The sequence below is a fragment of the Mus pahari genome, chromosome 6 (genome assembly GCF_900095145.1).
Source record: "Mus pahari chromosome 6, PAHARI_EIJ_v1.1, whole genome shotgun sequence".
NCBI classification, from domain to species: Eukaryota; Metazoa; Chordata; class Mammalia; order Rodentia; family Muridae; genus Mus; species Mus pahari.
Window position 1 is genome coordinate 57,359,382 of NC_034595.1, and position 11,114 is coordinate 57,370,495.

The following is an 11,114-nucleotide window of genomic DNA, read 5'->3' on the forward strand; positions in this document are numbered from 1 at the left end:
CAGCTTGTACTTCCACATTGCTGTTCATCACCAAAGGAAGTCAGGACTGGAACTCAAGCAGGTCAGGAAGCAGGAGCTGATGCAGAGGCCATGGAGAGATGTTACTTACTGGCTTGCTTTCTTATAGAACCGAAGACGGGGATGGTACCACCCACAATGGACCCTCCCCACTTGATCACTAGTTGAGAAAATGCCTTAGAGCTGGATCTCATGGAGGCCTTTCCTCAAGGGAAGCTCCTTTCTCTGTGATAACTCCAGCTTGTGTCAGGTTGACAGATAAAACCAGCCAGTACACAGGGTCACTCTCTACATAGCCCTGATTGTCCTGGAATTCACTCTATAGACCAGGCTGGCCTCAAAGCCACTTGCCTTTGCCTCCCAAATACTGAAATTAAGACCACACACCACTGCCCCAGCTCTTTGTAAGCCTTGAAACAGAATTTTTAATTTTTTTTGAGAGACAATAGTAATAAAAAAATTCTTAAAATTCTTATTTTTGTATATACATACAGCACATGCATACAGCATATATATATATATATATATATATATATATATATATATATTCATATATACTCATACATACACCACATACCTACAAGCATAGAGATAAATCATCCTCTTAATCTTTGGAAGGAAAAGTTTAGCATCTCAAAGGATGACAGTCATCCAGTCGGAGAATGCACCTGGAGCAGAAGCAATCATTTCTTAAATTAATTTATATTCCCAAACAGTAGAGGTCATGTTGTTGGAACAGGATTGAGACAAGGATTAAGGAAATAGCTTGGCTAAAAATAGATAATTACGTGTATCTTGTCCTTTTAAGAGTTTTGTTTTTATTTAAAATTTAAACCTCATGTTAATCCCCACAAAGAAAGCTCTAGGACGATGTCTGTTTTACCAAACAAACGTCACATGCGTAAATAAGTCCCCTCCTCCTTTGCCAGCATGTGTCCCTTCAGTCAGAATGTTGGGTGTGTGGCCAAGCAGACTTAACCCATCGGGGCAGCTGAATTGGGACTTTTTCCATTACATCTTTAATTTTACTATGAGCCAAAAGGGAAGCTGGGCCAAGTTAACAACTTCCGTTTGCATGAGACCTTACAAGTTAATTTCTAACCTAGTAAAGCACATGTAGAGAGTGATACACACGTACACAATGCACACAGATCCTGAAAGGCCGAGATGTTAAATGTTTGCTGATATGATACTTCCTGCAATCTTTCCCATGGAAAGAGAACTTAACATAGGATCTTTAGCACTTTATGTGTAGTCCAGCCATAATAGGAACCTTACATCTAAGAGTTTTACATTAAGACTATTTTGAGGGCCCAGAGAGGTGGCCCTGTGGTTAAGAAGAATGTTGGCCACTTTTCCCTTTAGAGCCTGGACAACTGTAAAGTTTAAAGAAAATATGAATTTGCTTATATATGTATGCATATACACATATGTGCGTATATGTATGTAAGTGTGAGTGTGTATATGTGTGTGCTTGTGTGTGTATGTGTGTGAGCATTTGTGAGTGTGTGTGCATATGTGTGTGCTTGTGAATGTGTGTGCACATGTGCGTGTGAGTGTGTGTGATTGTGTGTGAATGTGCGTCACCAGCTGCTGTTATTTCTAAGCTCTCACAAACACCGAACACAGTTTAAATTAACCTTTTTAGACCTTAAAATCTCCACCACAACAGGAAGCTGGCTGGCAGGGCTGCGGCTTTACAGAAAGCAGAGGACACCCGGCAGGAAAGCTTAAGGGACAGTTAATTGACAATGGTTGCGCTTAGTCCCCATGTGCCTCTTTGGATCTAGAATGTCCTGCTTTGGGGAGGCAGCTCTCAACTGCTTCTCAGCCACTCTCTCCCACATCTGTTTCCATCTGTCAGACTCTTGGCCAGAGCTATTCCGTGGGGATGGCGTGAACAGAGTCGCCCCGTTGCTTAAGCTATAGTCACTAATAAGTAACCACAGGGTTGGCTATAGTCCCACCCTCGCCTTCAGCTCTCTACAGCTGGCCAAAATCCTTGGCAGTGGCAGAAACAGTTCCTGGCTCCAAGATGACCTCCAGAAAGCATTGGTATTTCTGATCACAGCCCAACTCACCCACCCTACCCCTTCCCCACCAACAGCATTCCTCCCGATCCTGCCCAGAGTTCTCCTGGCCCCTCTGTAATTCATCCTCTGTCTCAGGCTGAGTCTCAAAACATAGCCTCTTCCTGGGATCCCTGCAGAAGCCCCAGACTGACGGTCACAGTATGGCTCCTCACGCATGTGCATTGTAAGTCCCCTTTGAGGGCAGGAACAACACCTTACTCAGTTTTACACACCAATGCCCAGCACTGTCCCTGGCTCACAGGAGGTATTTAGAGGAGTAAATGGGTGGAACAGGAAACAAGGAGAGAGGATGGAAAGAAAAGGAAGAGGGGAAGAAGTTTCCAGAGCAAACCTGGCCTTGGAGGCCTTTAAGACCTATTGACTCCCAGGGAGTGCCCAGAGCTCAGGTGACTGTTTATGTATGACCTGGAGCCCCGCCCCCCCCCCCATGTTGGAGTTCATCAAAAGACCCTCACTCACAAAGACCACAGAGACTGCCATCACTGGAAACCGCATGAGGATTTTTATTGATCCAACATGTTGGGGACTCCCCTCTCAACACGCAGGCCAGAAGAGAGACCCAGAACAAAGAAAGAACACAGCTTTTATACCTTTGTAAGGGGCAGATTTGGGCAACAGGGTTCTCGTTGGTGTAGCAAGTAACCCTTTCAGGCATTGGTTGGTTTGCACAGTCACTACCTCTGGCCTAATGACTCATTCTGTTTGCCCCCATGGTGGGTTATTATGATTTGGTCAGCAAAGCAATAGTACATTTTGAACTTATGGGTCAGTCACAGCTATCAACGATGTCACAGGAAATCTTAGCAAGGTCAGGGAGGTTTGTGGTCTTTGTCAGAATTCAGTGTGGGGCGGGGTAGGGGGATTTCTCTGGGAGCCGCTACCTTGTTATGGTTATGTCTCTGAGAACAGCTAATGTTGTCTCGGCAGCTTGTAGGCGCAGTCATTTTGACCACTAAAACTATGTTTTTACATTTGTTTAGTCAGCCAGCTTTCTTATCTGGCTCTGCACTTGGCCTGCTAGTACAGTTTGGGAAGTCCTTTTCGAAGGGGGAAGGTACTGGGTGGTCTTGAATTCATTTTGGATATTACACCCACAAACCCCACTCCCTTCCATATCTGGTCACTCGCCTTCCGACAACCACTTTAGTCCGGTCCTCCTTAAGTTCCTGCTTGGTGTTAGTGTCCTCCGGGGCTCCAGTCACTCTCTGTCATGATGCACATCTATTTGTGTGCACATCTATCTTTTCATAATTTTTTAAAAAGTGTGTGTGTCTGCGTGGGTTTATGTGAACCACATACATGAAGGAACATCCCCATGGAGGCCAGGTGAAGGTGTTGGAGTCCCTGGAACTGGAGTGACAGGCAGCTGTGAGGAGCCTCATGATGAGAGCTTGGAGCTGCTGAGCCACCTCCCCAGCCCCACCCGCACCCTTCTTTCTGTGGTATGTCCCCACCCACGTGAGCGTAAGCTAAAGGAAGGTTTTGATGCTATGCTCCAAACAGTCTACCCACACCTGGAGCAGTGCTGCCAGACAATGTGTACGACTTAGCAAAAGGGTGGACCCCTCCTTCCAGACCCTCCCACTCGTCCCTCAGGTCTCCTCTGCTTTCCCCTGGAGTCATTTTCTGGCTGGGGTTGGGTCTAAGCCTAGCTCAGTCCAGCTTCCCTACAGGGAAGATCGGAGGCAAAGCTTTCAGGAGTAAGTCTGGGAAGGGAGGGGAGTGGGCAGTAGACGGGGAAGCAGGGAGCCGATGCAGGGGATAACGAGGCCGTGGACTTGGCCACAACTGCCCCTCAGCTAAACCCTGAGGCCCTTACTTCTAATAGGGTGATCTAAGGTGGAGTGAATGACCCCCAGAGGTTGCAGGCTTGATCTCCAGCTTGGCACTATTGGAAGGTGAAATGTAAAGACGTAGTGGCCTCAGTTCACCATGGGGAGAAGTGCTTTCTCCAAGGACTGTGGTACCCAGGGTCCCCTTCTCTTTTGTTCTCAGCCATCAAATGAACATGTGGCCTCTCTGCCACGTGTCTCTGCCACGAGTGTCACCAAAGACGCATAGCAATGGGGCTAATCCTTCATGAACTCTTGAAAACTCCAAAACCATGGACCAAGCTTTACTCTCTACGAGTCGACATACATCAGGTATTTCTCACAGTAACAGAAAAGCCGGCTGACCAGATGATGTTTGCTGGTAAGGCTTTGGGGGAGGTGTTGAAAGACCCCCATTCCGTGGAGACCCTTGCTCAAGTCCCGGGATGAGACGACACCCCAATAACTCGAGAGAAACCATTCTTGATGCAATATGCATGAGGTTTAATCGGGAAAATCAGCATGCTGAGGTCGAGCTCATAGGAGATCGACCATCAGCATTTACAATTGAGAGCTTTTAAAGGAAAAAACTCCAAGGAAATGGGGGGGGGGATAAGTTCACAAAGAATGAGGAAGTTAAGTAAACATTTCAGCTCGTCTCTTACAGAATAGTTACAGGCTATCTTTGGCAAACATTCTTGGTGGGGAAACTAAGTAAAGAGTGGGGATGATGTATTACAGTTCATCTCCTATGGAAGAGTTACAGGCTATCTTTGGCAAACATTCTTAGTCCCTTACACCATGAGTCAGGCGCCAGGGTGGGTCAATTGCGATGAGCCAGTTTTAGTGGTCATCAGTATCTTAGGCTGAAGGCGAAAGAACAACGAATTTTATGCTGAGCTTTGTCTCTGGAGCTTTTTAAAGAAAACACATTGAGTTGGGGGTCTTACAGTGTCGGAGGGGGCCCTGGTGGGACTGGTGTCCTTATGTGAAGGCACCATTCCTGGGCATTGAGTTCCCCACACTGAGGTCGCGTTTCTTGGCCACACAGGGCAGATGAGCCTCAGAAGGTAGGATCCTGCACAGTGAACCCTAGCCATGTGGGCCTTCCCAGTCAGTGATGGCTGCTGCCACACTGTCAGTTGGAACTGTTACCCTCAGCAAGAAGCGAGGTCAGTGGGCTGGGCGGATGCAATTGTGGGTCTTGACCCCTTGGGGGGGCCCAATGACCTTTACACAGGGATGGCAGATCAGAACCCTACATATCAGATGTTTAAATGGTGGTTTATAACAGTCTCAAAATTACAGTTACATAGTAGTAACAAAATAATTGTATGGTTGGGGGTCACCACAATACGAGGAGCTCTATTAAAGAGTCGCAGCATTAGGAAGGTTGAGTACCACTGCTGTAGAACAATGTCTGCCCTGCCGTGAACCATTCCCTCATGCTGACCCAGTCCAGATGCCATAAATGTTTAGTAATGTGGGGGACACTTAATCTCTTGAGAGCTAAAATCTTGTGTTCCTGCTTAGGTGGAGCCTCTGGAATACATTTCCTGGAAGCCTGGGCCTAGTGAAGAAAAAGAAAAAACCCTGGGTATTATTTCTAGCTACAGCTAAGAGCCTCAAGAATGCCCTAGTCCTAGAGATACACCTATTCCTTCCAAGGGAGAAGCAGTCTGTCAGTCTACCCAGCCCCGAATAGATGACCTTGCATTGATGCTACAACCCCTGGGTTTCCCAGGGGAAGCTTACAGAAGGCCTGATGACAGCTGCCTCCCTCGCCTTCCTGAGCAAAGAGAGCTCTTTCCTCATCCATCCCTGACACAATGTAGATATGGATTTTCACATAGACAGTGTAGATATGGATTTTCTCAGGCTAGTTCTTCTTGTGCCCTCGGGGAGGAGAACTGGAGAGCCAGTGGTGGTTCTTTGCCTTCCTTTTTGCTCTCCATTTCCTTTATGTATATGGGTGTTTTACCTGTCTGTCTGTCCGTGCACACAAGTGCCCATGAAGGCCAGAAGAGGGCATCAGATCCCTAGACCAGAGCTCCCTCGTATACAAAGTAGGAATCACACCCAGGACCTCTGGAAGAGCAGCCAGTACTTTTAACTGCGGAGCCATCGGCTATCTTACCTTGCGTGTACTGTGAAGATAAGATGGATTGCTTTGAGTGTGAAAATCTAGCAGCTACAAGCCGCTTTCCTATGCTGCAAGAAACCACAAACACCACCCGCACTCAACCCTCCTACCTCCCACCTCCCACCACCCCGGAGCAGACTAGAGACTCAGAAGGAAGTTGGCACCTCTGCTTGGCTTCTCAAGTCTGGATACATCCTGAGGCTAATCCATTAGCTATGCCTGCTGGGCTTTGCCTTTGAAAGGGTGACCCAGGAAAGCCTTATTATCAGGGAGTGTTGCAGCCTGGGGCCAGGTCTTCCACTGCCTTGCCACAAATGTCCAGGTGGTGATGCCTGAGCATCGTCAGTCACAGTGTGCAGGCAGCCTTCAGCTTCCTGGCTGCCTCAAGACATCCATGAGTCTGGAATCGTCCCTATACCCCGCTAGTGGATTCCTGTCCTGAGGTGTGAGGTCATGGCAGGAGCTGATGAACCAGCAGACTTTAACATGCTATTGAATGCTTTTGATTAAATCCCAAACTAACTCCTCTAAGGAGCTTGCCCTCCTCCCACTGCCTTCCTCTCCCCTTCCCTCTACTCCAGGAAGGGAAGATAAACAGTCTTGATAACCTTGGGCATGTCCTTGCCTCTGGCCAGCAATGTGGCACACCACAAGTCTCCCGTGGTATCTGGCAGTAGATGGCTATTTTCCTGATTGTCAAATCAAACCATTTATGTCCTCGAGATATCAGGATCTTTGCTGACTGAGGGGAACTGAAGGCCACAGGAGACTGAACAAAGTGCAAAAGAGTCTTATTACTCAAAGCCAGTCAGGATGTCAAGTCCCCTCTCTACCTCATCCTGTTCACTCCACCCGGGGGTGGTTGGCTTGGGAGGGGGGGTGTCACAGATTTCCTCAGTGGTCCTCAACATCCCTACTGCTGTAACCCTTTAATGCAGTTCCTCATGTTGTGGTGAACCCCCTCCCCCAACCATAAAATTATTTTCGTTGCTACTTCAGAACTGTAAGTTTGCTGCTACTGGTATGCGTCGTGATATAAAATCTGTGTTTTCCAATGGTCTTAGGCGACCCCCGTGAAAGGGCGGTCCGACCTCCAGGTTGAGAACTGCTTGTCTAGTGGGCTTTGACCACCTACTGGTCCGTCGTCTTTGAAATGCACTCGCCTGTAACTCCAGAACCAAGACGTCCATCCCTCCTCTGAGTCATTTGTGGGTTGTGCTGATGATGCAGTTACTGCGTCTAACCCTTCAATGCCTGATGAGTGAGTGAGTTAAAGGGCTCAGGGGGGACTTCTCAAGAGACAACGAGAAGCAACTAGCCTGCTCTGGGCTGCACAGAAAGGCCACACTTGGTAGGGATTTGTGTAGCTGATTTATTGCCACTGGCAAGTGTGCGAAAATGTGGTTGCCAATGGTATTGGACACAGAGCCTTCAAGAGGAACTCATGTCTTTGCCACGTTGACCTGTTCTTGGAAGAATGAGTGAGTTTCCAGAAACATGTGGGCCAGTTCTTTGTCTTTTCCTCTTCAGTCCATACCACCCACAACTCTCATGTCCTCCCCTCCATGTGATCCCACCAGATTATTATTACCTGAGCCCCTCACCAGGGACAACCATCAGGTCTTGGCATCCCCTGCCTCCGGAATATGAGTTAAATAAACCTCTTTTTTTTTTTTTTTAAAGATTTATTTATTTATTATATGTAAGTACACTGTAGCTGTCTTCAGACACTCCAGAAGAGCGCGTCAGATCTTGTTACGGATGGTTATGAGCCACCATGTGGTTGCTGGGATTTGAACTCTGGACCTTCGGAAGAGCAGTCGGGTGCTCTTACCCACTGAGCCATCTCACCAGCCCCAATAAACCTCTCTTGTTGTAAATGACCCAGTCTAACCATTCTACTACAGTCACAGAAAATGAACTAAGACTAGAGGTGAGTTGGAGTTTCAATCCAAGCCTGTCTGAACCCAGATACCATGTACTAGCACAGGCCTGCCCTAAGGGACCTAGCAGCTTATGTCACCCTCCATTGACAGGTACAACAGATGTGCATAAAAGGCCCCCAACCACCCTAGATCTCCTCTCTCTCTCTCTCTCTCTCTCTCTCTCTCTCTCTCTCTCTCCCCCTCTCCCCTCCCCACTCTCTCTTTCTTCTGTCTGTCTGTCTCTGACTCCCCCATGTCCTCATTCCCAGACAGCCTTTTGCTCCCCCCCCCAATAAACCTCTCACTTTCAAAAAGTCCATTGAATGGGGTAATTTCTCAGCCACACACCTTAGCACAAAACCACCAAAGGTGCCCCTACCCCTCAACGCTTTATCCTAACACCATGCGCCGACCATATTTATGCCCTCCCTATAACCAGGTTCATTATGATCACCATCAACACAATCACCACCTTCACCAAATCACTTCACACTGTGATCACTGTCATCACCCATCCCACCAACCACTAATGACCGGCAACCACCTTAAGAATGGGCCACCATTACCTAGCCATCACCACCTCCTTTATCACCATCAGAACCAGAGCCACTGCCATTTCCCACAGCAGCAGAAGCACTGTGATCAGCGACAACTCCAACGCCATCTACCATAGCTACCACCACCAACACCATCCAGCATAGCTGTGGTTCTGGGTCCCACCTCTCCTCTACGGCTTTCTGAACTCTGCCAGACACCAGCTTGGAGCAGTCAGGATGAAGTCTAGAAAGAGTGGGGTTGCAGTCCGACTCTATCCTCTGGTGAGTGAGTGAGTGAGTGAGTGAGTGTGTGTGTGTGTGTGTGTGTGTGTGTGTGTGTGTGTGTGTGTGTGCTCGCGCGGAAGGGAGCAAGCAGGATCCCAGTCAGGCTGGGAGCAAGTTGGGGGAGGGGGGTTCTCCAAGAATCGTAGTGTTACAACTCTTTTAGGCGAAGATCTTCTCCAAGGATCTTCAATGAAACAGCTCTCTGAAACAATCTTAGCTGGTGCATATTTCTTTAGAAACAGCTATCTGAGATGATTTTAACCTGTGTGTGTGTATGTGTGTATATATATATATATATAGGCTTTTTCAAGACAGGGTTTCTCTGTGTAGCCCTGGCTGTCCTGGAACTCACTCTGTAGACCAGGCTGGCCTCGAACTCAGAAATCCGCCTGCCTCTGCCTCCCAAGTGCTGGGATTAAAGGTGTGAGCCACCACCGCCCAGCCTGTGTATATTTCTTTATTCGGGGTGGGTTTGAACGCATGCGCCTTATGGGTGAACCAAGGGTTATATATTTTGGAGGAAGGGGGTGAGACTCTCCAGGGTGGGCTGAAGGCTAAGGCTACTGAGATGCCTCATTTGCATGGGGGAGACTTCCAGGTGACCATCTGGTTGCAGGTCACCGGATTATTGGATATTGAGGCAGGCACAAAGAAGTTACCCCCACTCCTGACAGTCTCAGGATGAGATCCTAATCCTGGTTTTTGAGATTTCCAGAGTTTGGACATACTCCACCTTGCCAGTTCCATTGCTATTCTTCTGGTGGTGTGGTTCACATGCCCCACCATAACTACAGCCAGGGTTACTCCACCCACCATCACTCCATCATCAGCATGCCCATCAACACCTCCATGAATGCCACTACCAGCTTCTCCTTGGGGTTCCTAGCTGTGCACCACCACCTCAGTGACCCCCACTAATACTCTACCACAATTACCACCACCACTTCTGTTCTGGCGCAGTCACTGTCGCTGTGTCACTTTAGAATACGGATGGGGAGTTCCTTCCCCTCTGGAGATGACTATTCCACTACAATCCCTCCTCTGGTGGCTACTCCTATGATGCTGTGATTGAGACAGCCACAGAGCCCATGAGGAGCATGGCTGAAGTAATAAACTGTGATTCGTTTCTGTGAGGGGCATATCAAACACCTGGGAACATCAGGCTCAGAACAAATAATGAGGCAAGGCGGATCTTCTCCTCACCTGAATGATCTTCCATCACAAGCTCCGAGGGCAGAGTGACCTAGGTTTCGACCTGCCTTTGCCTCTGCATAGCTGTATAACTGAGTCAGCCCCTGTGGTGGCTATTCCCAGTTGTCAGCTTGACTATATCTGGAATGAGCCACAATCCAGAAATGGAGGGCTCACCTGTGATCCAGATCTTGAGGCATAGTGGACATGGAAAGTTTAGGCCCAGGCAAGATGGTACACCCTTTAATCCCAGAAGGCAGAGGCAAGCAGATCTCTGAGTTCAAGACCAGCCTGGAACAGAGAAAATTCCAAATAAAGAAAAGCTCAGGCGTGGTGGCACACACCTTTAATCTGGGCCATTCCTTCTGCTGGAGGTCTTCATAAGGACAATGGAAGAAGGAAGGCTTCCTTCTTCTTTGCCTGCTTGCATGCCCTTGCCAGCACATCTGTTGGAACCTGCTTCTTCAGGATTCCAGTTTATACAGAAGTCCAGCTGAAATACCCAGACTCGTGGAATTGAGCGACTACTAGATTCTTGGAGGTCCCATTCACAGCTTCCCATTGTTGGGTTAGTAAAACTGAAGACTATAAGTCATTCCAATAAGTTCCCTTACTATAGAGAGACATTCTGTAAGGTCTGAGGCGCTAGAGAAACCTGACTAGTACAGCCCCTTACCCTTCATCTCTGAAGTTTCCTGTGAAATCTGTATCTGACGGGAAAGTCAAGATGGTGAGCGCTGCTTGGGGCTGATCAGAGCCGCAAGGCTGAGCATGCGCCCTAACCCACAAGGTGCTTAGAGCATGTGCCCCTAACCCACAAGGTGCTTAGAACATGTACCCTAACCCACAAGGTGCTTAGAGCATGCGCCCCTAACCCACAAGGTGCTTAGAACATGTACCCTAACCCACAAGGTGCTTAGAGCATGCGCCCCTAACCCACAAGGTGTTTAGAGCATGTGCCCCTAACCCACAAGGTGCTTAGAGCATGCGCCCTAACCCACAAGGTGCTTAGAGCATGCGCCCCTAACCCACAAGGTGCTTAGAACATGTACCCCTAACCCACAAGGTGCTTAGAACATGTGCCCCTAACCCACAAGGTGCTTAGAACATGT